Here is a 25,711-nt window from a genome sequence, read left to right as displayed (position 1 = left end):
AAATTTTAGTTATGTTCTACAACTTGAGAGGGCTTCCTAGGTGGCTCAGTGGTAAAAGAATCATCCTGCCAGTGTAGAAGGTGCTGGAGACCCTGCTTCAACCCTTGGGTCAGGAAGATTCCCTGGAGGAAAAATGGTAACCCACACCAGTATTCTCGCCTGGGAAACCCCATGTACAAAGGAGCCTGGCAGATTAACTCCTTGGGGTCACAAAGAGTAGGATGTGACTTAGTCACTGAGAGCACACAACTTGGATATAGATTTGAATTTATGGTTGTTACATGCACTAAAGTAAATAAATAAAACAGCAAGTCATATATGTATCAATTTACCAACTATGTTAGTGAGTCATGAATTGTGTAATTTAATTAATCCAATTATATGCACTCAGTCCCAGAAATAGGTAGGCAAAGAGAAAGATAAAGATGCAGATGGTCATGTATGATGTGGAATTGTGTTACAATGTGATTTTAATTAGAATTTTCTTCACTTTCCAATAAAGTCAACCATCTTTAAAAATATATTGGCAATTTGTGATTTCTGATCTTATATTCAGTTATTTCCTGCTCATTTCTACTGTATTAATTGTTTTCTACTGTATTAATTTTTATTTTTGATTTGTGAATTTTAAAATCTATTTTGGCTCTCAGTCGGTTGCAGCTTATATATGTGCAAATTTCTCTCCCTTTTATTTCAATTATTCAACAAATGTATACTGAGCTCCAATTATGAATCAGGAAAACACAAATTTCTAGGTGCTTGGGATCCTGGGATAAACAAAGCAGACACATTCTAAGCTACTAGTAGCATATATTTTATTTTGAGAGAAAAGATTTAAAATGCATACATGTTTAAGGGAATGAAAAGGAAAGCCACAGCTAGGAGAAAATGTTTTCAAAATACATATCTGATAAATGATTGGAATCTAAAATATATAAAGAGCATTTATGTGTGTGTGGGTGTTAGTTGATCAGTCGTGTCTCACTCTTGGCAACCCCATAGACTGTGGCCCACCAGGATCCTCTGTCCATGGAATTCTCCAGGCAAGAATACTAGAGTGGGTTGCCATTTCCTACTCCAGAGGATCTTCTCAACCCAGAGATTGAACCTGCGTCTCTGGTATTCCCTGCATTGACAGGTGGATTCTTTACCACTGGGAAGCCATCTGCGAAGCCACACAGTGTAATGTTATCCAACACTAAAAAGAAAGAAGCCAGCAAGCAACAAAAAGATATAAGGAAGCTTAGATGCATGTCGCTAAGTGAAAGACGCCAATACGAGAAGTCCACATATGTATGATTCCAACTACATGACATTCTGGAAAAAACAAAACAAAACTATGGAGACCATAAAAAGAGCAGCAGCTGTCAGGGTTTGGAAGAAGGGATGACCAGAAATGGAGCAAAGTGGATTTTCCGGTCAGTGAAACTATTCTGAATGATTCTGTAATAATGGATAAATATACTATACATTTATCAAAATCCACAGAATGTGTAACACCAAGAGAAAGCCCTAATATAAACTATGGACTTTAGTTAATTAACAGATCAATATCACCTCATTGGTTATCACAAGTGTACCATATTAATGCAAGATGTTAACAACAAAGAAAACCCTGAGGAATGCCGAGGGAGTACGTGGAACTCTGCACTTCCCACTCAATTTTTCTGTCAACCTAAAAGTGCTCCCAAAAAGTCTATTAAGAATAAAAACATAGAAGAATTTAAGCACGAAAGTGTTTGATATGTCAGGTGGTGATAGGTATTTGTGAGAAAAATGAGACATGGCAAGGATTTAACAGTTGTTATGGAGGAAAATGCTGTGCTGTTATATTTTAAGAGAACATACAAGGGAGACCGCCCTGAAAAGAACACATTAGCGCAGAGATATGATAAAATGTGAGGTTAGGCAAAGATATGTAGAGAAGAGTGACTGCCAAGAACAGGGAGGGCAGTAACCTTGAAGTTAGGAGGAGTAAGGAAGGCAGTAGAGAAGCAGAATGAGCCAAGGAGAGACAGCAATAGTTTTGGTCAGAAGCACAGAGGGAAGTCAGGCTACGGAGGAACATATGCAGTGGGGTAAGACTTTGGCTTTCACTCTGAAGTAGGAAGCCGTTTGAGGATTTTGAGCAGAAACCTGGCCTCACTTGTGATTTTACAGAATCATCCCAGCTGCTGTGCTGAAAAATAAACTGTGGGTGGCAAAGACAGAAAGAAATAGGCTCCCATTCAGTGACTTGATTTTCATTATGGTGTGTTTTGATAAAAACATGTTTTTAATTGTAATCATTTTCTACCTACCCACTAGCACAAATATATTTCTTTAAAATAGATTTGATGTATCTTGTAGAATATTACATTTCCCCTAACCTATTCTTCTCCAATCTCACATGGACCCTTATTAACCCTTTTTTTGATTTTCATGTAAGTAAGCTTGTTAAGTACTCTGAAAATCTATGCTCAGTTTTTTACCAAATTTGTGTTGAAATTTTTGATTAATTTGAGGATAATTTATACTCCAGTGATATTAAGCCTTTCTATCCATAGACAGGGGTTTATATCTGTAAGTATTTAGGTTTCCTTTTAATTGTTTTAGATTTTTGATGAAGGAAGATGAATGACCTAGAAACACATACTAGACTTTTGATATCACTTTCATTGGGGAAACTTTTGAATTTGGAGTAATTTCAGATCCTCCATTGCCCTCTGCTCTGCCGCAAAGCATAGCATCTAATTGTGCTAGATATCAGACTCTGGAAGAGGGTTCTTAGCCTTTGACTGAGTACATGTGTGTGCTCATTTGCTCAGTCCTATCCAACTCTTTGTGACCCACCCTGGACTGTAGCCTGCCAGGTTCCTGTGTCCACAGGATTTTCCAGGCAAGAATACTGGAGCGGGTTGCCATTTCCTACTCCAGAGTATCTTCCCAACGCAGGGATCGAACTAGGAGACATTGCTACTGCTAAGTCACTTCAGTCATGTCTGACTCTTCACGACCCCATTGACTGCAGCCTACCAGGCTCCTCCACCCATGGGATTTTCCAGGCAAGAGTACTGGAGTGAGTGCCATTGCCTTCTCCAATAGGAGACATTACATGGCATCAATTTTGGACAAGTTCTTTCTTAAAGAGTTTTCAATGTAATGATCATGTAAATCTTTTGTTAGATTGACTTTTAGGTACTTTATATTTTTATCATTAATGACATTTAACAAATATCCAGCAGATTTGGTAAACTTTCACTACTCTTGATGCTAATAATTTCTCTATATCCTCTTTCCAAATTTGTTATCGGCTTCATTGTGTCCTCCCAAAATTCATATATTGAAGTTCTAACCACAGTAGCTAGAATGTGACTGCATTTGAATACTAGGTCTTTGAAGAGATAAGTTAAAATGAGGCTATCAGGATGAGGTCTAATCTAATATGATTGGTGTCTTTATAAGAAGAGATTAGAACAGACACTCACAGAAGGAAGGCCACATGAAGTCACAGGAAGAAGACCAAGAGGTATCAAGAGAAACTAACCATATCATACCTTGATCTGAGATTCTAGTCCCCAGAAAGTGAGAAAATAAATTTGTTATGTTAGCCATACAGTCTGTGTAGCAGCCCTAGTAAACTAAGGTAGATTTCAAACTGAATTGTGCTTCCTAGATTTGGTCAGTTCATAACCTGTTTGTTTTAGGTGGTAGTCTTTAGACAATCAAACTATCTGTGAAAAAATGACATTTTATTCTTATAAAATTATTGTAGTTGTATCTCTTTTTCTTTCTGAAAAATTTAGAATGTTGAAAAGAATCAGTGAGAGTGAGAGAATGGGAATGTTTCTATGTTTTCATCACTATGAATGATGTTTGTTGTGGATTATCCCTTCTTTAGGGGATCTTCCTAACCCAGGTATCAAACCGGGGTTTCCTGCATTGCAGGCAGATTCTTTACTAACTGAGCTATCAGGGAAGCCCAAGGATTTTTGATATATAACCTATATTAAGTTAACGATTTGTCTTCAATTCTTATTTAAAGAGTTGCTTCTTTTAAAATTAAATTTGAACTTACTTTTATCTAAAATTTTTCCCATATCAAAATTGGATATTTTTTTAACTCTACCTTGTTTTTGAAATTTTAACAACTGAAGAGATATAGGTATTAGTTATATGATACAAAAAGAAGGAAAAATGAGATGAATATTCATAATCTTCCACTTGACTTAATAAAATCTGGTGAATGTAAATCCTCATAATAATACTCTTACTAGCTCTCTGCAGCCACAATTTTCATTAATTTTTTGTTTTTGACATTTCTTCAGCCATACAGTCCAAAGAACATGCATAGTAAATACCTACCTTAGATGTGCAAAATAGAGAGAAGTTACTCTTCTAAGATACAGGAGGTTGGCTATTAAAATCTTTGTTAATGTTGATAAGAAGGCAAACAAATCATAGATTCTCATTAAAAATGAGTAAAATTTTTATTTTTTAGCTTCACAAGTAGTTGTAGACTGTCTTATTTCAATCTCCACAAATTTCCAAGTTATAGGAATTTGTTCTTATTATGTATATGTTGTTTTACTTTTCTGTGCAGGTGATCATTTGTCAACAGTGTTTACTTATGGATTTATGTTGATACTTTCACAATTCTCCCTGGGGATTCAACATAAAATATAATTGTTTAGGTCAGGGTTGGCCTTTTCTTTGACCTCAACATCTGAACCTACTCTTCACTTTTACTTTTATAGAATCAATCATTTCCTCCCTAGCCATACACAAGAAAGCTTCCATGAGATACTTATCAGAATTTTTGTGTCTAAAGAGAGTTTTTAATTTGTGTCTCTGCTAGACTTTTCAGCTGGTTATATTTATCTTAAAAATCTGATATCAAATTAATCAGACATTAAGAGAGGACACTCCAAGAGGGAAAATAAAAGAATCATAATTTCTCCTTAAATCATCTGACACAAATTTTTAGTGTGTTTTGAAGAAGGCATTCCATTGAGATCACTTAAGTAACAATGTCTTGTTTTGCACTGATGCTAAGAAAGGAATTCTCCTAAGTTTACCCACACTGTCACAAGCATGGGCTGAGTCATCTCTGTGATTGAAGTTTTTTGGACTGAAAATAGACATAATGTTAAATAAGTCTTTTTGAGTCCTATCACTTCTTAACAGGTAAGCTACTGGCTGACACATAACTTAGGAAAAGCTATTATTGTATGTAAAATGGTATCAAAACTAGAAATATTTTCATTTTAACATTTTGATTCATTTATATTCATCTAAAGCAATTATAATTGAGAGAGCTTGAGTAAGACAATTTCTAAGGAAAGTACAGTTGAACATTGCTATATATGTGCATATGTGTATATATATATATATGTATACACACATTAGTTCATTCAGTAGCTCAGTTGTGTCTGACCCTTTGAGACTCCATGCACTGTAGCATGCCAGGCTTCCCTGTTCATCAGCAACTTCTGGATTTGCTTAAACTCATGTCTATCAAGTCGGTGATGCCATTCAACCATCTCATCCTCTGTCATCCCCTTCTCCTCCTGCCTTCAATCTTTCCAAGCATTAGGGTCTTTTCCAATGAGGCAGTTCTTCACAGCAGGTGGCCAATGTATTGGAGCTTCAGCTTTAGCATCAGTCCTTTCAATGAACACCCAGGACTGATCTCATTTAGGATGGACTGGTTGGATCTCCTTGCAGTCCAAGGGACTCTCAAGAGTCTTCTCCAATACCACAGTTCAAAAGCATCAATCCTTCAGCACTCAGCTTTCTTTATAGTCCAACTCACACATCCATACATGACTACTAGAAGAACCAAAGTTTTGACTAGATGGACCCTTGTTGACAAAGTAATGTCTCTGTTTTCTAATATGCTGTCCAGGTTAGTCATAGCTTTTCTTCCAAGGGGCAAGCGTCTTTTCATTTCATGGCTGAACTCACCATCTGCAGTGATTTTGGAGCCCAAGATAATAGTCGGTCACTGTTTCCATTGTTTCCCCATCTATTTGCCATGAAGTGATGGGACCAGATGCCATGAACTTAGTTTTCTGAATGCTGAGTTCTAAGCCAACTTTTCCGCTCTCCTCCTCTTTCACTTTCATCAAAATGCTCTTTAGGTCTTCTTCACTTTCTGCCATAAGGGTGGTGTCATCTGTGTATCTGAAGTTATTGCTATTTCTCCTGGCAATCTTGATTCCAGCTTGTGCTTCCTCCAGCCCAGCATGTCACATGATGTACTCTGCATATAAGTTAAATAAGCAGGGTGACAATATACACCCTTGACGTACTCCTTTCCTGATTTGGAATCAATCTGTTGTTCCATGTCCGGTTCTAACTGATTTTGAACTTACACATGTGACTGGCACCAGCTGGTGGTATGTAGGAAGGAGTGACAGTGTGTAGGGTATGTGCATTCTTGAGCTCCTAATATTGTAAAAAGAACACATACTCTGGCCAGCCTGCTGGTCCAAGGGGGATGAGAGACACCAGGAACACAGCTGCCCCAGTCACTGCAGCCAGAGCCAGGGTTGCCCAGCTGAGCCTAGCTTAGATCAATTTAACCAGTGAATCCATGAGAATACTGAGTATTACTGAGTGCCAAGGAGATTTTGCAGTTATTTGTTATTCAGTATTACAATAATAATGACTAACCAATCCAGTGGAAGTGAGAAATAGATTCAAGGGATTAGATCTGATGGAGTGAGTGACTGAAGAACTATGGACAGAGGTTCATGACATTATACAGGAGGCAGGGATCTAGACCATTCCCAAGAAAAATAAGTGCAAAAAGGCAAAATGCTTGTCTGAGGAGGCCTTACAAATAGCTGAGAAAAGAAGAGAAGTTAAGGGCAAAGAAGAAAAGAAAAGATATACTCATCTGAATGCAGAGTTCCAAAGAATAGCAAGGAAAGATAAGAAAGACTTCTTCAGTGATCAATGCAAAGAAATAGAGGAAAACAATAGAATGGGAAAGACTAGAGCTCTCTTCAAGAAAATTAGAGATACCAAGGCAACATTTCATGTAAAGATGGGCTCAATAAAAGACAGAACTGGTATTGACCTAACAGAAGCAGAAGATATTAAAAGGAGGTGGCAAGAATACACAGAAGAACTGTACAAAAAAGATCTTCACGACCCAGATAATCACAATGGTGTGATTATTCACTTAGTGCCAGACATCCTGGGATGCAAAGTCAGTTGAGCCTTAGGAAGCATCACTATAAACAAAGCTAGTGGAGGTGATGGGATTCCAGTTGAGGTATTTCAAATCCTAAAAGATGATGCTGTGAAAGTGCTACACTCAATATGCCAGCAAATTTGGAAAACTCAGCAGTGGCCACAGGACTGGAAAAGGTCAGTTCTCATTCCAATTCCAAAGAAAGGCAATGCCAAAGAATGCTCAAACTACCGCACAATTGCACTCATCTCACATGCTAGCAAAATAATGCTCAAAATTCTCCAAGACAGGCTTCAACAGTGAACCGTGAACTTCCAGATGTTCAATCTGGTTTTAGAAAAGGCAGAGGAACCAGAGATCAAATTGCCAACATCTGTTGGATCATTGAAAAAGCAAGAGAGTCTCAGAAAAAAATCTACTTCTGCTTTATTGACTATATCAAAGCGTTTGACTGTGTGGATCACAATAAACAGTGGAAAATTCTTAAAGAGATAGGAATACCAGACCACCTGACCTTCTTCCTGAGAAATCTGTATGCAGGTCAGGAAGCAACAGTTAGAATTGGACATGGAAAACAGACTGGTTCCAAATAGGAAAAGGAGTATGTCAAGGGTGTATGTTGTCACCCTGCTTATTTAACTTATATGCAGAGTATATCATGTGACACTCTAGGCTGGAGGAAGCACAAGCTGGAATCAAGATTGCTGGGAGAAATATCAATAACCTCAGATAGGCAGATGACACCACCTTTATGGCAGAAGGCGAAGAAGAACTAAAGATCTTCATGATGAAAATGAAAGAGGAGAGTGAAAAAGTTGGCTTAAAGCTCAACATTCAGAAAACTAAGATCATGGCATCTGGTCTCATCACTTCATGGCAAATAGATGGCGAAACAAAGGAAACAGTGAGAGACTTTTTTCCCCCTTGGGCTCCAAAATCACTGCAGATGGTGATTTCAGCCATGAAATGAAAAAATGCTTGCCCCTTGGAAGAAAAGTTATGACCAACCTAGACAGCATATTAAAAAGCAGAGGCATTATTTGCCAACAAAAGTCCATCTAGCCAAGGCTATGGTTTTTCCAGTAGAAGAATTGATGCCTTTGAACTGTGTTGTTGGAGAAGACTCTTGAGAGTCCCTTGGACTGCAAGGAGATCCAACCAGTCCATCCTAAAGGAGATCAATCCTGGGGGTTCACTGAAAGTACTGATGCTAAAGTTGAAACTCCAATACACTGGCCACCTGACTCAAAGAAATAACTCATTTGAAAAGACCCTGATACTGGGAAAGAATGAAGGTGGGAGGAGAAAGGGATGACAGAGAATGAGATGGTTGGATGGCATCACTGACCCCTTGGACATGAGTTTGAGTAAACTCTGGGAGTTGGTGATGGACAGGGAGACCTGGCGTGCTACAGTCCATGGGGTCGCAAAGAGTCAGATGCGACTGAGCGACTGAACTAACTGAACCAATCCAGGGAAATTTACTTTTATGGAAATAAATAAATATATTGTTAGTAAGGTAGTTTTCAGTGCCCCCTTTTTGTTTCTTTCCCTGTAATCACTCTTTTGGGTAAAAGAAGTCTAATCCAAGTCTCTGCTAGAGATACACCTTCAAGATGCAGTGTGTCCATAAACCTGAATGTGTCTGAGGTAATCTGCCTACATGCGTCATTTACACGCATGGAGCCGGAGATGAGCATAAACCTTCCCTTCCCTTCTCGGATATATCAATGAAACTAAGGCGCCAAGCCGAGCAGCAAGGTGCCGAGAGATTCGATGCTATGTCCCACTTCAGAGGCTACCTAGGCATTCTTTTCTTTGTCCTGTCAGTTTTAGTTATTGGTCCACATCTCCTGGACTCCAGGAAATGTTTTTTCTAAAGCTCTTCTCCCAACATGCACCAACACATATTCCCCATGCTAAAGTGGAATTGCTAAGTTAATAATTTGTTTCATGGAAATTTTAATTGGGAAATGTAAATTGCGTTTTCCCAAGAAATACATACACACAAACTATCGAGAACTCATTTATAATTAAAACCATGCTGAGTGGAAGGCTGAATGTACAGTTTAAAAAATCATTTGGTGCTAGCAAGTTATTTATTTTAACTATTCTTGTTCCAACAAAGAAGTTGCTATAGAATGTCAATTAAGTTTAAACCCAAAGTCTTTATTTGGCTAAAAGATTTCTTAAAAATTGGATGTCCTATATATTTAACATGATTTTCCACACCACTGGAATGCATTTATTCTCCTTCAAAAGGAAGCAAGACTTTGAATTAAACTAAGGGTATTGGGAATAAAAATGATCTTTAGCAAAACCAGGTTATACCAGCTAATGGTGTAATATTTGGGAAACAGGAACTATACCATGACAGTTTAATCCATCTAAATCTTTAAATCTGTTACTTTCTCTTTGAAGTTGTAGAAAGGGAAACCAGTGATTGAAAGTGTAATGTACATGGTGTTTCCACAATATTCCTTGGTGTCATGTTTAAGTTAGACTGCCTCTCTGACATCTGAGAATCCACCTACTTATCATGTCAGGGAGTTGTTTAAAGAATCTGATTTTATAAATCTGTGAAGCATCTTACAGCTTTCCTGTCTCAAGATGCGGGATAGTTTTCACTCTTCTCTGGAAACTCAGTACTGTGGTAAACCGAACAGTGAGTGCAGGTCCAACAGTGACTCTTTTAAATTTGGCAGTATAAAAAAATCAAAACTTAATCCATGAGCTTTCACTTTTTTCTCATCTTTTAATTTCTTTCATATCACACAAAAAAATGAGTATATAGTTACCATGATCAAGCAACATGCAACTTAAGGCAGGCAGAATTTAAACAAATATCTAATCAAATAAAAATCAAATTGCCCAATCACTTTAATTGCCCAATCTATTGTTAGTATCCTATATTTCCCCTCTCTTATTAGTTTATTTCTTTTCTTATTTTTTACTCTCATACACACCTGCCCCATAGACACACGTTACAACATAGAAAATGGAGAGTCTATTCCCAAAATGATTTATTTATATTTTAGTAGCCTTGGCTGGCACACTTAAGTATTCCTACCAAGTGTTTATTGTTCCAATATCCATCTAGATAGAGGCTTGATTCTCCTTAGTTAGATCTAATCTTTTCCCCAATTTGGAAAAAGAGGGTAAACACTGAGAAGGTCAAGGCACTACAAAGACTAATTGTTTGGCGGGGAGAACATTTTGAATGTTAATTCATTCATATATTGATGTATATGTTGACTAACAAGTATTTATGAAGAGATTACCATTTTCAGGCACTTTTCTAAGAATATAAAAAGTAAGCAAATATCCTACTTATTTGGGATAGTGACAGTGGGATGACACAGACAATATACACACAAATTTTTTAAATTTATTTTTTGACTGGAGGAAAATTACAATGTCATGTTGTTTTTTGCCATACAGCAAGGCAAACCAGCCATAATTATACACACATCACCTCCCTCTTGAGCCTCCCCCCCTCCCTCCTTCTCACCCCTCTAGGTCATCACAGAGCACCAGACTGGGCTTCCTGTGTCATATAGTATTCTATATATGTCAATGCTACTTTCTCCACTCATCCCACTCTTTCCTTGTCCTATTGTGTCCACAGGTCTGCTTTCTATATCTGTGTCTCCATTTCTTCCCTGCAAATAGACTGGTCAATATTCTATAATAGCATTAATATAGTATATTTATTTTTCTATTTTTGACTTACTTCACCCTGTACAACAGGTTCTAGTTTCACCCACCTCACTAGAACTAACTCAAATTCATTCTTTTTTATGGCTGAGTAATATTCCATTGTATATAAGCACCACATCTTTATCCATTCATCTATTGATGGACATCTAGGTTGCTTCTATGTACAAGCTACTATAAATAGTGCTGCTATGAACATTGGGGTTATGTATTTTTTTCAATTATGGTTTTCTCAGGGTATATGCCCAGTAGTGGGATTGCTGGGTCATATGGTACCTTTATTCCTAGTTTTTTAAGGAACCTCCATAGTGTTCTCCACAGAGGCTGTATCAATATACATTCCAACCAACAGTGCAAGAGGATTTTCTTTTCTCCACATCCTCTCTACCATTTAACGTTTGTAGACTTTTTGATGATGGTCATTCTGACTGGTGTGAGATGATCAAACCAATTAAAAATATATATATTTTAAAAGGCCACCTTAACTGCCTCCTGAGAAACCTGGATGCAGGTCAAAAAGCAACAGATTGAACCAGATATGGAAAAACTAAGTGGTTCAAAATCTGGAAAAGCGTACACCAAGGCTGTATGTGGTTACCCTGCTTATTTAACTTATACGCAGAGTACATCATGAGACATGCCAGGCTGGATGAAGCTCAAGCTAGAATAAAGATTGCTGGGAGAAATATCAATAGCCTCAGATATGCAGGTGGCACCACCTTTATGGCAGAAAGCCAAGATGAATTAAAGAACCTTTTGATGACATTGAAAGAGGAGAGTGAAAAAGCTGGCTTAAATGTCAACATTTAAAAAATGTTGAAATTTTAAAAATCAGCATTCAAAAAATGAAGATCATGGCATCCAGTCCCATCACTTCACAGTAAATAGGTGGGGAAAAATGAAAACAGTGACAGACTTTATTTTGGGGGGCTCCAAAATCACTGCAGATGGTGACTGCAGCCATGAAATTAAAAGATGCTTGCTCCTTGGAGAAAAAGTTATGACAAATCTAGGCAGTGTATTAAAAAGCAGAGACATTACTTGGCCAACAAAGGTCCATGTAGTCAAAGCTATAGCTTTTCCAAGATTCATGTATGGTTGTGGACTTTCCTGGTGGCTCAGGCATTAAAGAATCTGCCTGCAATGGAGGAGATGCAGGTTCAATCCCTGGGTTGGGAAGATCCCCTAGAGAAAAAAATAACTACCCACTCCAGTAATCTTGCCTGGAAAATTCTGTGGATAGAGGAGTGCGGGGAGCCGGCCTGACTGCTCAGGCCCCTTCTCGGCCCTGAGAGAGATCTAAGAGGTCCCTCTCTGTCCCGCCACCCCTGATTTGTTAAAGTGCAAATTGGCCTTTCTCACCTCCCTCAAGGAAATCGCTGCAGCCACCATTTGCCCATTTTCCTGACTCTGATAAGATTATCGGGCTCCTGTGAATGGCTTATGTCTAGGTAGTCTTTACCTGATTGCAAGACGCTGGTGCCATGCTCTGCTGGAGTTAAGATAAAACTCCTGAGCTAAAACTAGTGTCTGCAGTTCTGCACGTATGCAAGTCTTTGATCTAAAATTTGGTGAATCCTGTTAGTATATATATGTATGTTACCCCTCAATAAAGTCGTCAGAATCAGTCACAAGCTGACTCCGTCCCTCTCAACCCCATCTTTCCTAGTCTTTTATTTCTCAGGTGCTCTGGTGATTGCGTCCTCGACCTGTTCCTTTTGCCGGCAGGCCCGGCAGAGGAGCCTAGTGGGCTACAACCTATGGAATCACAAAGAGTCAGACACAACTGAGTGACTAATACGTATGGATGTGAGAGTTGGACTATAAAGAAGGCTGAGAGCCAAAGAATTGATGCTTTCAAATTGTGGTTCTGGATAAGACTCTTGAGTGTCCATTGGAGAGCAAGGAGGTCAGTCAGTCCTAAAGGAAATCAACCCTGAATATTCATTGGAAGGACTGATGCTGACGCTGAAGCTCCAATACTTTGGTTACCTGATGAAAAGAGCTGACTCATTGTAAAAGACCCTAATGCTGGGAAAGATTGAGGACAGGACAAGAAGGGGGCGACAGAGGATGAGACGGTTGGATGGCATCACTGACTCAACGGACATGAGTTTGAGCAAACTCTGGGAGATGGTGAAGAATAGAGAAGGCTGATGTGCTGCAGTCCATGTGGTCACAGAGAGTCGGACACCACTGTGTGACTGAACAACAGCAATAATGAAAAGCGGTGTGAAGAAAACAAAACATCAGAAGTGGACAGCAAGTGATAAAAGCTACATTTTTATATATGGAGGTGACATAAATATATATATGGGGCAGATGATATTATTATACATGCTATTATATAAGGTATATTGTATAATAATATACATATTATATTATGTATAATAATATGTAATATTATTATAATACTGTATAATAATATGTAGTATAGGGAGAAGCCACAGAATGCTGGTGGAAGAATGGTCCGTCAGAAGGAAAATGCTGAGATGGATGCAAGCTTTGTGTGTGTTTATATGGAACAGTGTTGCTGAAACTGAGTGAGAGAGAAAAAACAGTGGTAGGGTATGCAAACGAAGAAGTAACCAGGGGTGATCAAAGGATAATGAACTTTGTCAGATGCTTTTTCTACGTCTATTGAGATGATCATGTGGCTTTTATCCTTCATTCCGTTAAGGTGGTGTATCACATTAGTTGATATAGTTATGTTAAACCTAATGTAAGTCATGCCTGATCATTGCGTATAAGCTTTCTGACATGTTAAATCACATTGTTAGCACTTTACTGAGCATTTTTGCATCTAGGTTTATCAGAAATAATGGCCTATAATTTTCTTTAAGTTTGTTCTTTTATTTTTCTAGTTCCTTGAAGTATAAAGTTAGATTGTTTATCTGAGATCCCTCTTCTTCTTTAACATAGGTATTTATCACTGAAGTCTCCCCTCCTCTAAGTGTAATGGAAAGTCATCAAAAGGTTTTGAGCATTTTAAAAGGTTTACTCTGCTATATGGTACCTAGATCGGAAGCTGGCAAGAGTGCAGTCGTGGCATCAAAGACTGCTGTGGATCAAAGGCATTCATGAAGTCTACCTAACACTGAAATCTTCCTGAAATAGAGACTTTGGTAGATATGAGCCTTCCTTGTGTTTATCCTCTGCTCTATTTCCCAGATCTTGTTTTGTGTTCCACATTTAGATGTGAACAAACAACACATTTTCTCTCCAAAAACTCCACATGGGAGGCACTTTTCTGATAACTCTGAGAAAGAAAGATGTGCAGGTGAATGGAATATTTTCTTTCTTGGGTTACTTTAGAGTTTGGTTTTTGAATCTCAGCAATGTTAACATCTGGGATGAGATAATTCTTCATTTGGGGGGACTATCCTTTGCTCTTTAGGATTTAGCAGCCCCTTGGCTTCTACATACTAGATACTAGCAGCACCTCTAAAATAGTGATGAAGTTGTTTCAGATCTTGCCAAATTTGCCCCTGGGGGCCTCCTCCCCAGCTGAGGACTGCTAATTCATACATTTTACAGAGAAAACCAGTTTTATTTCAAAAATATTAATCAAAATATTGGCTAACATTGTACATGCAAATTATAATCTTTTTTCTTTCTTTCCAGAGGCTTAATATATATATTTTTGCCTAATAAATTTTGAAGTGTTACATAGCTTATACCTTTGCCTATTAATTACCTATTTCACCCTATTTAACAGGTAATTAAATAAATCTTTTATTCAACTGGTATTGCTAATTTTACGTATTAGGATGGGGAATATGCAGATTTCCTCAGATATAAATTCCATGTTAATAGCAGTTCATGTTTGGGTGATATAACCCTCTATTGATGAGATGGTTATGTTTCTACAGAGAGTTTTGTCTAATAAATGAAAGAAAATTAGGGTTCTTTGTTTTAATATACCACATCTCTTTTTTGAAAGACAATCATCCACTATGTGCTAATAGCATTTAATGTATTCTTATAATACCTTTTTCAGTTAAAATGCTCACATTCCTGTTATCTGAATTTACATTGGTTTTAAAGTAGATTCTACAGATTAAGCCAAAATGAATTGGTAAGATGGTACAGAAAAACCCAAACTAACTTTATAGCCAACCCAATACATTATCTGAGCAGTCACATCAAGAATCAACAATCATATTTTGACACACTTTAGCTTAGAAATACAGTGAATGTTCATTCTATATTCATGATTCAAATGTGAATTGTGTCACCTGGAGTTATACTACATGACTGGGATACAGAAGAGATAATACAATATAGATTTTGCCCTTAGTAAGCTTACACTGAAATTTGAAGAATTCTGTCAAAAAGCATAGAGAGAAAAACCACAACAACCTGTGTCCTAGGATTATAATTGTGAGATAATATATGCCAAGAACCTGAGGCTTGTCCAATCAGCGTTGTCTTTCAGGGAAAACAGATCTTATGTATTCTAGGTTAGTCTCATGAATTATGGAAAAGTTAAGACTTGAGTTAAACTTTGAAGGATGGGCAGAGAGTGAGGGATTATATGAGCAAAATCATAGCAGAGGTAAAATACAAGCAAGGTTTGGTTTATGAATGTTCTAGATTTATTATAGCAGTGGGAATCTAAAATCTCTTTTTGGTAGTCCCTTTTATAGATGCCTTAAGCAAGGATGCATTTTTTTCGTGTGTGGAAAGTGGGATAAGCATTGAAAATTTGGTTAAACACAACTTTACATAGAAATGTCAATGCTAGAAACTATTTTTGATAACACTATCTCCAGTCAGCAGATGATAAAATATTAACACACATAATAGCATCATTGTCACATCTGGTTGGTGTATTTAATCATATTTTTTTGGATTAGGTGGAAATCAGGGGACTCTTGGTGGGACTAGTTGGAGACATCTCAACAGGACATAGGATATGAAAAGGGGACACAAGATCTTAAGGGTGGAGTCCATGAAAGCTCTAGACATGCAGTTGCTAGAGGAAAAAGTTCAAAGACTGAAGGGGTAGAGAGTCAAATACATACTGGCCAACAGCATTTCAGAACAATATGTTTTCAGTCTACAGAGATCATCTAGTTGGATAAAATGTTTCTGTAATAAATGCTATTACAGGAATATAAAAGCAGAGTAATGAGTTCATAGCGTAAACTATCTCAGTTCCCAAATTGGAATTCAGTTCCTGAGATACTGAAAAATGAAAAATAATGGCATGTGCTGAGGTGAAAAGCAGCCTGGTTAAAAATCATATGCAAATCAGTCTTAAAATTTGTTCATAAAAAGATGCCTGAACTTATCAAATTGCCTTCAACTCCTTTTAATATTTCTCAGTATTTATGAAGATGATGAATTTTGATTGTGAGTACTAATATCAAAAACTTTAAAATTACTGAACCAATACCATGATGTCATTTCCATTTTTAATATATTTCTAATTTTCATTTTGGTAGATTTCTAACCAGTGTGTGTATTGTTGATCAATCTTAAGAATTTTCAAATCAAGATAATTTTTCATTTACTTTAATTTAAAAAATAATTAATAGAAATACAATGTTATTTTAATAGATTTTGATATTATACCATAGTTACAATAATCTGAACTCTAAATTATATTCCCTAAAAACTTCATTATAAAGGAAACAATTCACATAAATGTGTTGCAATGAGTTCCACATTTATATAGTCAAATTATCTTAAGGAAGAGCTATTTATCATTTGAATCTAGAATTCATTAAGAATGCCGTTGATGCATATTATTTGCTTGCAGTTGTTTGTGCTTGTAACTAATTTCACTAATTTGTTGATTCATTTTGAGTAAGATTGATTTTTAACAGACACACAGTCACAAATTACCCTGAATGAAATTAATATAAATTGAGTCTGCCAGCCTTATTAGAGAGAAATTATTCTAATATAAAAGAGAGGGAAGTCTGTTTTAAACTGTAACTAAGACTATTCTAATTGATGACAGGTGTTGTGCTAATAGATAATAAAAAATAACCCTGTGCATCAGACACATTTTCTCACCAGCTGATGTTAAGCACAAAGTTTTCTCCCTTTTTTTTTTTAAATGGGGTTTCTACTACAAATAAGTCGTATTCAACATCAAACTGCTTAAGCTACTTGCCTTGCTTCACATGTAACAAACTGGTTATTCTTTACAAACAATGGTCATTCTTTACAAACAATATAAATACATACATGCTTAATGGCATTGCTGTCAGTCTATTCCTGATTTTATAGAATATTTTATTTAAGACCTCTCTTCTATATTTAATATTTTCATTGAGTAGCTAAATTTATAAAACATCTCTTTTGTTTATTTTTAATCATTTACCTAATACCCAGAGGACCACAACTAGGAGTTGACAAGGTGGACATCTGACTAAGTAGAATGATTTAAGATTTCCTTCTTCATTTGCATCTTCTTCTTGAATGAATACTGATTCAGTGATCTGAACTCTGAACCTGTCTGTTGTCAGAATTCCCAGTTAAAATGCAAATTCACCTGATAAAGGGAATGGCTATACTTTATTAATCACGGAAAATCTGAGCATGTATTAGTTTGTCACCATTAAATACAGAGAACAAACATACAAGAAGAGGAACACAAAACTGGGGCTCTTATTTACAACAGAATGGATAAAGATAAGATTTCAGGGATATATTAATATGTCAGCCAAGGGACAGCACGAAGTTCTCGAAGTGGGGAAAAAAGCTGTGAAAATAAATCTCATTCATTAACCCTTTTTTAAAAGGTAAATCTGGAGTACCATGACTAGAATTTGTGAGATAATTATATTAACTCTTGATTACTTTCCTCTAAAACCTAGGAACTGCAATAACACTATTTTACTGATGATTCTGGCCACTTAATTTCTTGTCAGTTGAAGTTTGTGTTTTTTCTTTTTTTTTTCCCTCTCTAGATATTTGGTAAAAGTGACTTTTCTCAGGAGACCCTTAGTGACTATTCAATTCTCTGTTTCAATTTGTTTAACAAAGATCCCACTTATACAAAACTCTCTTGTTTATTAAGTATAATGTCCTCCTGCCATGTGTTTAGCTCTTAATATGGTTGTAATCAGATATTTGTTAAATTGAAAATTCATATTAGTCAGTAATTGATATCAGATTGTAAGAGACAGAGCTCAAGTGCTTCAAGATAAACAATAACTTTCCTCTTCACCCTCTAATAGCTCAGTATATTCAATCAGGTGATGATGTCTTTCTGCACATAATTAAGGAATAACCAAATAGCACATAAGTAGTAGTTTTCTAAGTATTCTTTTTAAAAATATAACATCTGAATGATTGCCATTTCATTAAAAAGCCAAGGCATAAGTATATTAGTAAAATCTCCTAAAGACTATTTGAATATCTATTAGGTCAAATATAGTCCCACTGTATTCCAGTTCTGGCATAAACCTTAGCGACAGTGGTTCTCTAATTTGCAACATAAAGAAAAAATATTGGATAGGCCAAAAAAGTTCATTCGGGTTTTGCATATCATGGAAAAATCTGGACAAACTTTTTGGCCACCTCAATAGATGCTTTACAAACATACTAATACTTGGACCTTTCACCAGACAAATTAAACGAGATTCTGTGGAGATGGTGGTTGGTCATCTCTGCTTTCAAAAAGCCCCCAGGAGCTTCTTATGTACAGTGAACCTCAAAACCACTGCAGATAGAATGACAAGGAAGGAGGGTTATTATAGATCTTCTCAAATTGCTGTTATTTATAATTTGCCAGTTTCAAACTCTCTCAAATTACATTCAGGTAAGTAGAATGGCAATTAAGCATCATATTTGCAGGGACACCCATCAATTTGCCTCTGGGGAAAAGTGTATTTTTTACTTGCTGTTGTTCAACTCAGCCATGTCCTAGTTTTTGTGACTCCATGGACAGCAGCATGCCAGGCTTCCTGTCCTTCACCATCTCCTAGATCTTGCTCAAACTCATGTCCATCGAGTTGGTGATGGCATCCAGCCATCTCATCCTCTGTCATCCCCTTCTCTTCCTGTTTCAATCTTTCCCAGCATCAGGGTCTTTTCCAATGAGCTGGCTCTTTGCATCAAGTAGCCAAAGTACTGGGGCTTCGGCTTTAGCATCAGTCCTTCCAATGAATATTCAGGGTTGATTTCCTTTGGCATAAACAGCTTTGATCTCCTTTCAGTCCAAGGGACTCTCAAGAGTCTTCTCTAACAATACAGTTCAAAAGCATCAGTTCTTTGGTGCTCAGCCTTCTTTTTGGTCCACTCTCACATCCAAACATGACTACTGGAAACCCATAGCTTTGGCTATATGGATCTTTGTTGGCAAAGTAATGTCTCTGCTTTTTAATATGCTGTCTAGGTTTGTCATAGCTTTTCTTCCAAGGAGCAAGTGTCTTTTAATTTCATGGCTGCAATCATCATTTGCTGTGATTTTGGAGCCCAAGAAAATAAAGTCTCTCACTGTTTCCATTTTTCCCCATATATTTGCCATGAAGTGATGGGACTAGATGCCATGATCTTCACTTTTTGAATGTTTAATTTTAAGCCAGCTGTTTTACTCTTCTCTTTCACCTTCATCAAGAGGCTCTTTAGTTCCTCTTTGCTTTCTGCCGTAAGGGTGGTGTCATCTGTGTATCTGAGGTTATTGATATTTCTCCTGGCAATCCTGATTCCAGCTTGTGTTTCATCCAGCCTGGCAATCCATATAATGTACTCTGCATTTAAGTTAGATAAGCGGGGTGACAACATACAGTCTTGACGTACTCCTTTCCCAATTTGGAACCAATCTGTTATTCCATGTTCATTTCTAACTGTTGCTTCTTGACCTGCATACAGGTTTCTCAGGAGGCAGGTAAGGTGGTCTGGTATTCCCATCTCTTTAAGAATGTTCCGCAGTTTGCTGTGATCCACACAGTAAAAAGATTTAGCATAGTCAATGAAGCAGAAGTAGATTTTTTCTGAGACACTCTTGCTTTTTTGACGATCCAACAGATGTTGGCAATTTGATCTCTGGTTCTCTTGCCTTTTCTAAATCCAACTTGAACATCTGGAAGTTCTCAGTTCACATACTGTTGAAGCCTAGCCTAGAGAATTTTGAGATTTACTTTGCTAGCATGTAAAATGAGTGTCCTTATGTGGTAGTCAGAGCATTCTTTGGCATTGCTTCCTTCTTTAGGTTCATATGAAAACTGACCTTCTCCAGTCGTGTGGCCACTGCTGAGCTCTCCAATTTCCTGGCATATTGAGTGCAGCACTTTAATAACATCATCTTTTAGGATTTGAAATAGCTCAACTGAAATTCCATCACCTCCACTAGTTTTGTTCATTGTGATGCTTCCTAAGGCCCACTTGGCTTCACACTCCGGGATGTCTGGCTCTGGGTGAGTGATCACACCATCGTGATTATCTGGATCTCTTTTGTATAGTTCTGTGTATTCTTGCCACCTCTTAATATTTTCTACTTCTGTTATGTCCATACTGTTTCTGTCCTTTATTGTGCCCATCTTTCCATGAAATATTCCCTTGGTATCTCTAATTTTCTTGAAGAAATCTCTAGTCTTTCCTATTCTATTCTTTTCTTCTATTTCCTTGCATTGATCACTTACTAAGGCTTTCTTATCTCTCCTTGCTATTCTTTGGAACTCTGCATTCAAATGGGTATACCTTTTCTTTTCTCCTTTGCCTTTCAGTTCTCCTCTTTTCTCAGCTATTTGTAAGTACTCCTCAGATAACCATTTTGCCTTTTTGCATTTCTTTTTCTTGGGAAGGGTTTTGATCACAGCCTCCTGTACAATGTCACAAACCTCCATCCATAGTTCCTCAGGCACTCTGTCTATCAGATCTAATCCCTTGAATCTATTTGTCACTTCCACTGTGTAAATTGTGAGGGATTTGATTTAGGTCATACCTGAATGGCCTAATGGTTTTCCCTACTTTCTTCAAGTTAAGTCTGAATTTTATAATAAGGAGTTCATTATCTGAGCCATAGTCAGCTCCTGGTCTTGTTTTTGCTGACCGTATAGAGTTTCTCCATCCTCAAGTGCAAGGAACATAATCAATCTGATTTTGGTATTGACCATCTGGTGATGTCCATGTGTAGAGTCGTCTCTTGTGTTGTTGGACAAGGCTGTTTGCTATGCCCAGTAGGTTTTCTTGGAAAACTCTGTTAGCCTTTGCCCTGCTTCATTTTGTACTCCAAGGCCAAACTTGCCTAGATCATAACAGTATTTTGTGAATAAGAATCAGAAAGTATTAAATATATTCTTAAATACGAACTGCTGTGCTGCTGCTAAGTCGCTTCAGTAGTGTCCGACTCTGTGTGACCCCATAGACGGCACCCCACCAGGCTCCCCCGTCCCTGGGATTCTCCAGGCAAGAACACTAGGGTGGGTTGCCATTTCCTTCTCCAGTGCATGAAAGTGAAAAGTGAAAGTGAAGTCGTTCAGTTGTGTGGGACTTTTCCTGACCCCATGGACTGTAGCCTACCAGGCTCCTCCATCCATGGGATTTTCCAGGCAAGAGTACTGGAGTGGATTGCCATTTCCTTGACCCTATTAAATGCTCTATCATATATAAAATTAAGAAAAAAATCCTGATTGTTTTGCTACTAACAGGAATTCTATATGAAAAATTCTATAATTTTTCTACAGTTCAGATATTTCAGAACCTTGAACTTAAAGATAACTTAGTAATTAAAATATCTAAAATTGGGGGATAAAAAGTGAATAATTTAGTAGAAAATATGAATTAAATTATTATGCTTATATTTTAAAAGTTGGAAAATGTTCCAAGAAATTAATTTGCCACTTAATGAAATAGACGTTTTGGAAAGGATTTTTCAACTTGGATTCAAAAAGCAATTTGCTCATATCAATTGCCATTTTAAACTGTTGGCTTTATTTTCTCTTATCACTTTGAAATGATTCTCAATCTCTTTACTGTGTCCATTTAGATCATAATTTTTCCTTCTCACTACCATTATCTTATTAGCTAATAGTTTATTTCATTCTCAAATGGGAAAGTAATATTTTAAAAAATTGATGTTGTAGAGGACCATAGTCTAGAAGACATTTTTCATACAAAATTCAACTAAATTAATCAAACATTCCCTGAAAAAATTATGTTATAGTCTCTTTACTAGGATCCATGAATTCCAAAGAGCTAAAGGGCTCAGAATAATCCAGAGAACGTAGTATCTGTTCTGTTCAGTCACTCAGCCATGTCCAACTCTTTGCTGCAGCACGCCAGTCTTCCCTGTCCATCACCAACTCCTGAAGCCTACTCCAACTCATGTCCGTAGCATCGGTGATGCCATCTAACCATCTCATCCTCTGTCGTCTCCTTCTCCTCCCTTTCCCTGCATCAGGGTCTCTTCCAATGAGTCGGTCCTTTGCATAGTATACTTAATAAAAAAATAAACACGCACACACAGATATGCTTTCTAAAAGATTGATAAGCCAAGTTTTGGGGGCAGTGGGAAAAGAGTAAAAAGAGTGAGTGATTTTACCTGAAATTTTTAAACATTTGAGTTTTTATGTGAACATTAATAAGAATTTTATCATGTGGCTAAATTAGTGTATTATTTGAGGGGGTGGGTGATAAGTGAATTTCCAGAGAAAGACTGTCCAAAAATTCTTTAGACTGGCAAAATTTATTTAGAAACAGTAATAAAACATAGATGGAATAGTGAATATATCAGATGAGTGGTTGGAGGGTTTTTCCCCCTCCCACCTCCCCTGCTTTCCCTTCTTCCTTGCTTCCTGTTTTACTTTTTATATGATAATTTACTTTGAAATATTTCTCTATAAATATTGCAGCAGAAATATGCATTGGAGTGTGTGGTACAATATCAGTTTATATTTTAAGGCCATTGATCTAGTATTTGGGATACTCTAATCAAGATTGCACAGTTTGGAGACATTTAAAGAGAAGGACCAAAATCTCTATCAAGGGGTTTATTAATTAACATCAGATACATAAGAAAAAAAAATTTTTATGATAATGAGTGTTGTTTAAAACATATGGTTGGGTATCAATTTTGTGCAGATGCCACACTTCCATATAAAGCTTACAAATCAGGCAAATTCTAGACCTCACAGATGACTCTTGCCTGCCTCAGATAAAAGGACTTCTACTAGAGATTATTTTTGTATCTGACTCAGACTGAACATCTGAGGCGAGGGGCTTATCTGAACAGGAAGTAGAGTTTTCCAGACCTTGAAGCAGATGCTATTTGCATTTTATTTTGCATGCTTGCTAATAAATATTTGCGATTTCACAGCATTTGGTCTAACCCTTGTTTGCATTGCCTCTCCTCCCTTGGCAGGCAGTTTGGGGATAAAGGTTGTAGTTGAACAGCAACACTGACTTAAAAAGAGACTGTCCAGCATGGCTTAGGCCAGTCTTGACACTTTTTTTTCTTCCTTTCTACTTTCCTCATTATTTATTTCCTTCCTTCCCTTTCTCCTCCGATGTTATTTATTTACTTTAAATTGAAGGATAACTGCATTACACTGTTCAGTTAGTTTCTGCTGTACAACGACATGAACCAGCTATAAGTATACAAATATTTCCTCCTCCTTGAGCCTCCCTTGCAAACCCCACCCAATCCCACGCATCTAGGTGAGCAAATAGCACCAAGCTGAGCTCCCTGGTTAAGTGGCAGCTTCTCACTAGCTAATTGTACACATGATAGTGTATATATGTCAGTGCTACTCTGTCATTATTTATTTACTGAGGCCTTGCTATCTCCCCAGCACTGTGCCAGGCATTAAGTAAAACATTATTTATAATTTATATTTTCACCCAGCATACAAGACAAAATGATTCCTTGCATGGCCACAAAGTTCAGCAAGGTTAAGAAACTTGCGCCTCCTTGACATTTTGTTTTTCAGTGACAAACTTGAAATTCCCATGACTACTCTTTGGAATATCCGACCTGACGTTATGTGATTTTCTACCATTTTGGTTGTGACTTCCACATGATGAATGAAAATTAGAAACTGATAACCAGTAGATAGTATTTGCACCCTTTAGTTTGAGATATTTAGATCCACGCTGTTATGATAATTCAGAGCAATCACACCAGGATTTATTCAGCAGTGGGGCAGTCTAGGAAGACAGGTCAGTGAGTCAGGTTAACTGGACTGAACTGGCCAAAACAGTCAATAAGGCAAGGCAGGCAAGCTATAGGAATTAGCAATCTGGGGTCCAGAAAAATGAAAGGATCAGAGTCCAAAGGACATAGACTGGGAAATTATGTGGTGACAATGAGGTGACAAGTCTAAGTCAAAATCTCTGGTTCATAAGAGACTGAACCCTACTCCCGGAGAAGGCAATGGCACCCCACTCTGGTACTCTTGCCTGGAAAACCCCATGGACGGAGGAGCCTGGTAGGCTGCAGTCCATGAGGTTGCTAAGAGTCGGACACGACTGAACGACTTCACTTTCACTTTTCACTTTCATGCATTGGAGAAGGAAATGGCAACCCACTCCATTATTCTTGCCTGGAGAATCCCAGGAACGGGGGAGCCTGGTGGGCTGCCGTCTATAGGGTCGCACAGAGTCGGACACAACTGAAGTGACTTAGCAGCAGCAGCAGCAGAAACCTACTCCAGGGCCTGTGAGGCTACGACGAATCATTTGAGCCAGCTGCTGAATGTGAACCAAACCCTCTGCAGGAAATTCCCCACATAGACTGTTCACAGTGTGGATGACGGTGACTTGGTCTCTAGCTCTATAAAGGCAGACATTATGTGTGCTTTGGTTTTTCAATGAACTCTCAAAGTATTCAAATGTGTTTATTCCATGCTAGTGGATAATAGTGAAAGAGTCTCCAATTCGTAAACCAGAGACAATTTGTTTGAGGTGTTGCTTATTATTTTAATTTTTTATATTGTCTTATTGCTATGGACTTTCATAAGCATGTTACACTTAGATGACTGTATGATTAATTCCATCCAATGGCTTGAATAGGTACCTCATTGTCCGATAGTGCTACGGTGTTTGTGTGTTGCCTTGACAATGAGGTTGCTTGTTTAATTTGGCCATTGTGCTCTCTTGGAAAGGAATCAGGCTGAAAAAGCAAAAAAAAGAATTACGGAATTTTGTACCTGTGTTTAAAATCTGAACACCTTCCTATGCTATGTGCAAAGTAACTTTAGTCATGTTCAACTCTTTGCAACACTATGGACCATAGCCCGCCAGGCTCCACTGTCCATAGGATACTCCAGGCAAGAATATTTGCCATTTCCTTCTCCAGGAGAGCTTCCCGACCCAGGGATCAAACTCATGTCTCTTAAACCTCCTGCATTAACAGCCAGGTTCTTTACCAGTACGGTAACAGCCAGGTTCTTTACCAGTACGGCCACCTGGGAAGATCTTTCCTGTGTATGGGAACCTCTAATCCTTACATTGTATTAAGACTAAAGCCACTGCACCTGCTATCTGCTTTTCTTTCCATATTATTTGCTGTGTCTTGGATCTACTAAAGCATCTCATCTTATCCATATTTACTTTTTGCTTTAAAATATCCTTTAAAATAAGTCCTAGTAGATCCTATCGACTGTGAAAATATTTTATAATATCTTATTTTAGAAGTCATCACCTCAAATCATGTAATACCCATGGCTAATCATCATGGTACCTGTTTGATTAATTAAGCAAAAATGTTACATATGTAAACAAGCAGAGGAAAAATATAACTGGACTTTTACAAGTCTAAGCACCTGCTCTTGATAATTCTTTTTAGTATATATGTCAGCATTCTTACAAAGGGTATTTTTCAGGTATACCAATTACTTCAGTGTCACTCTT

This window comes from Cervus elaphus, chromosome 25 (assembly GCF_910594005.1).
Source record: "Cervus elaphus chromosome 25, mCerEla1.1, whole genome shotgun sequence".
NCBI classification, from domain to species: Eukaryota; Metazoa; Chordata; class Mammalia; order Artiodactyla; family Cervidae; genus Cervus; species Cervus elaphus.
Note: the sequence above shows the minus strand (reverse complement) of the source record.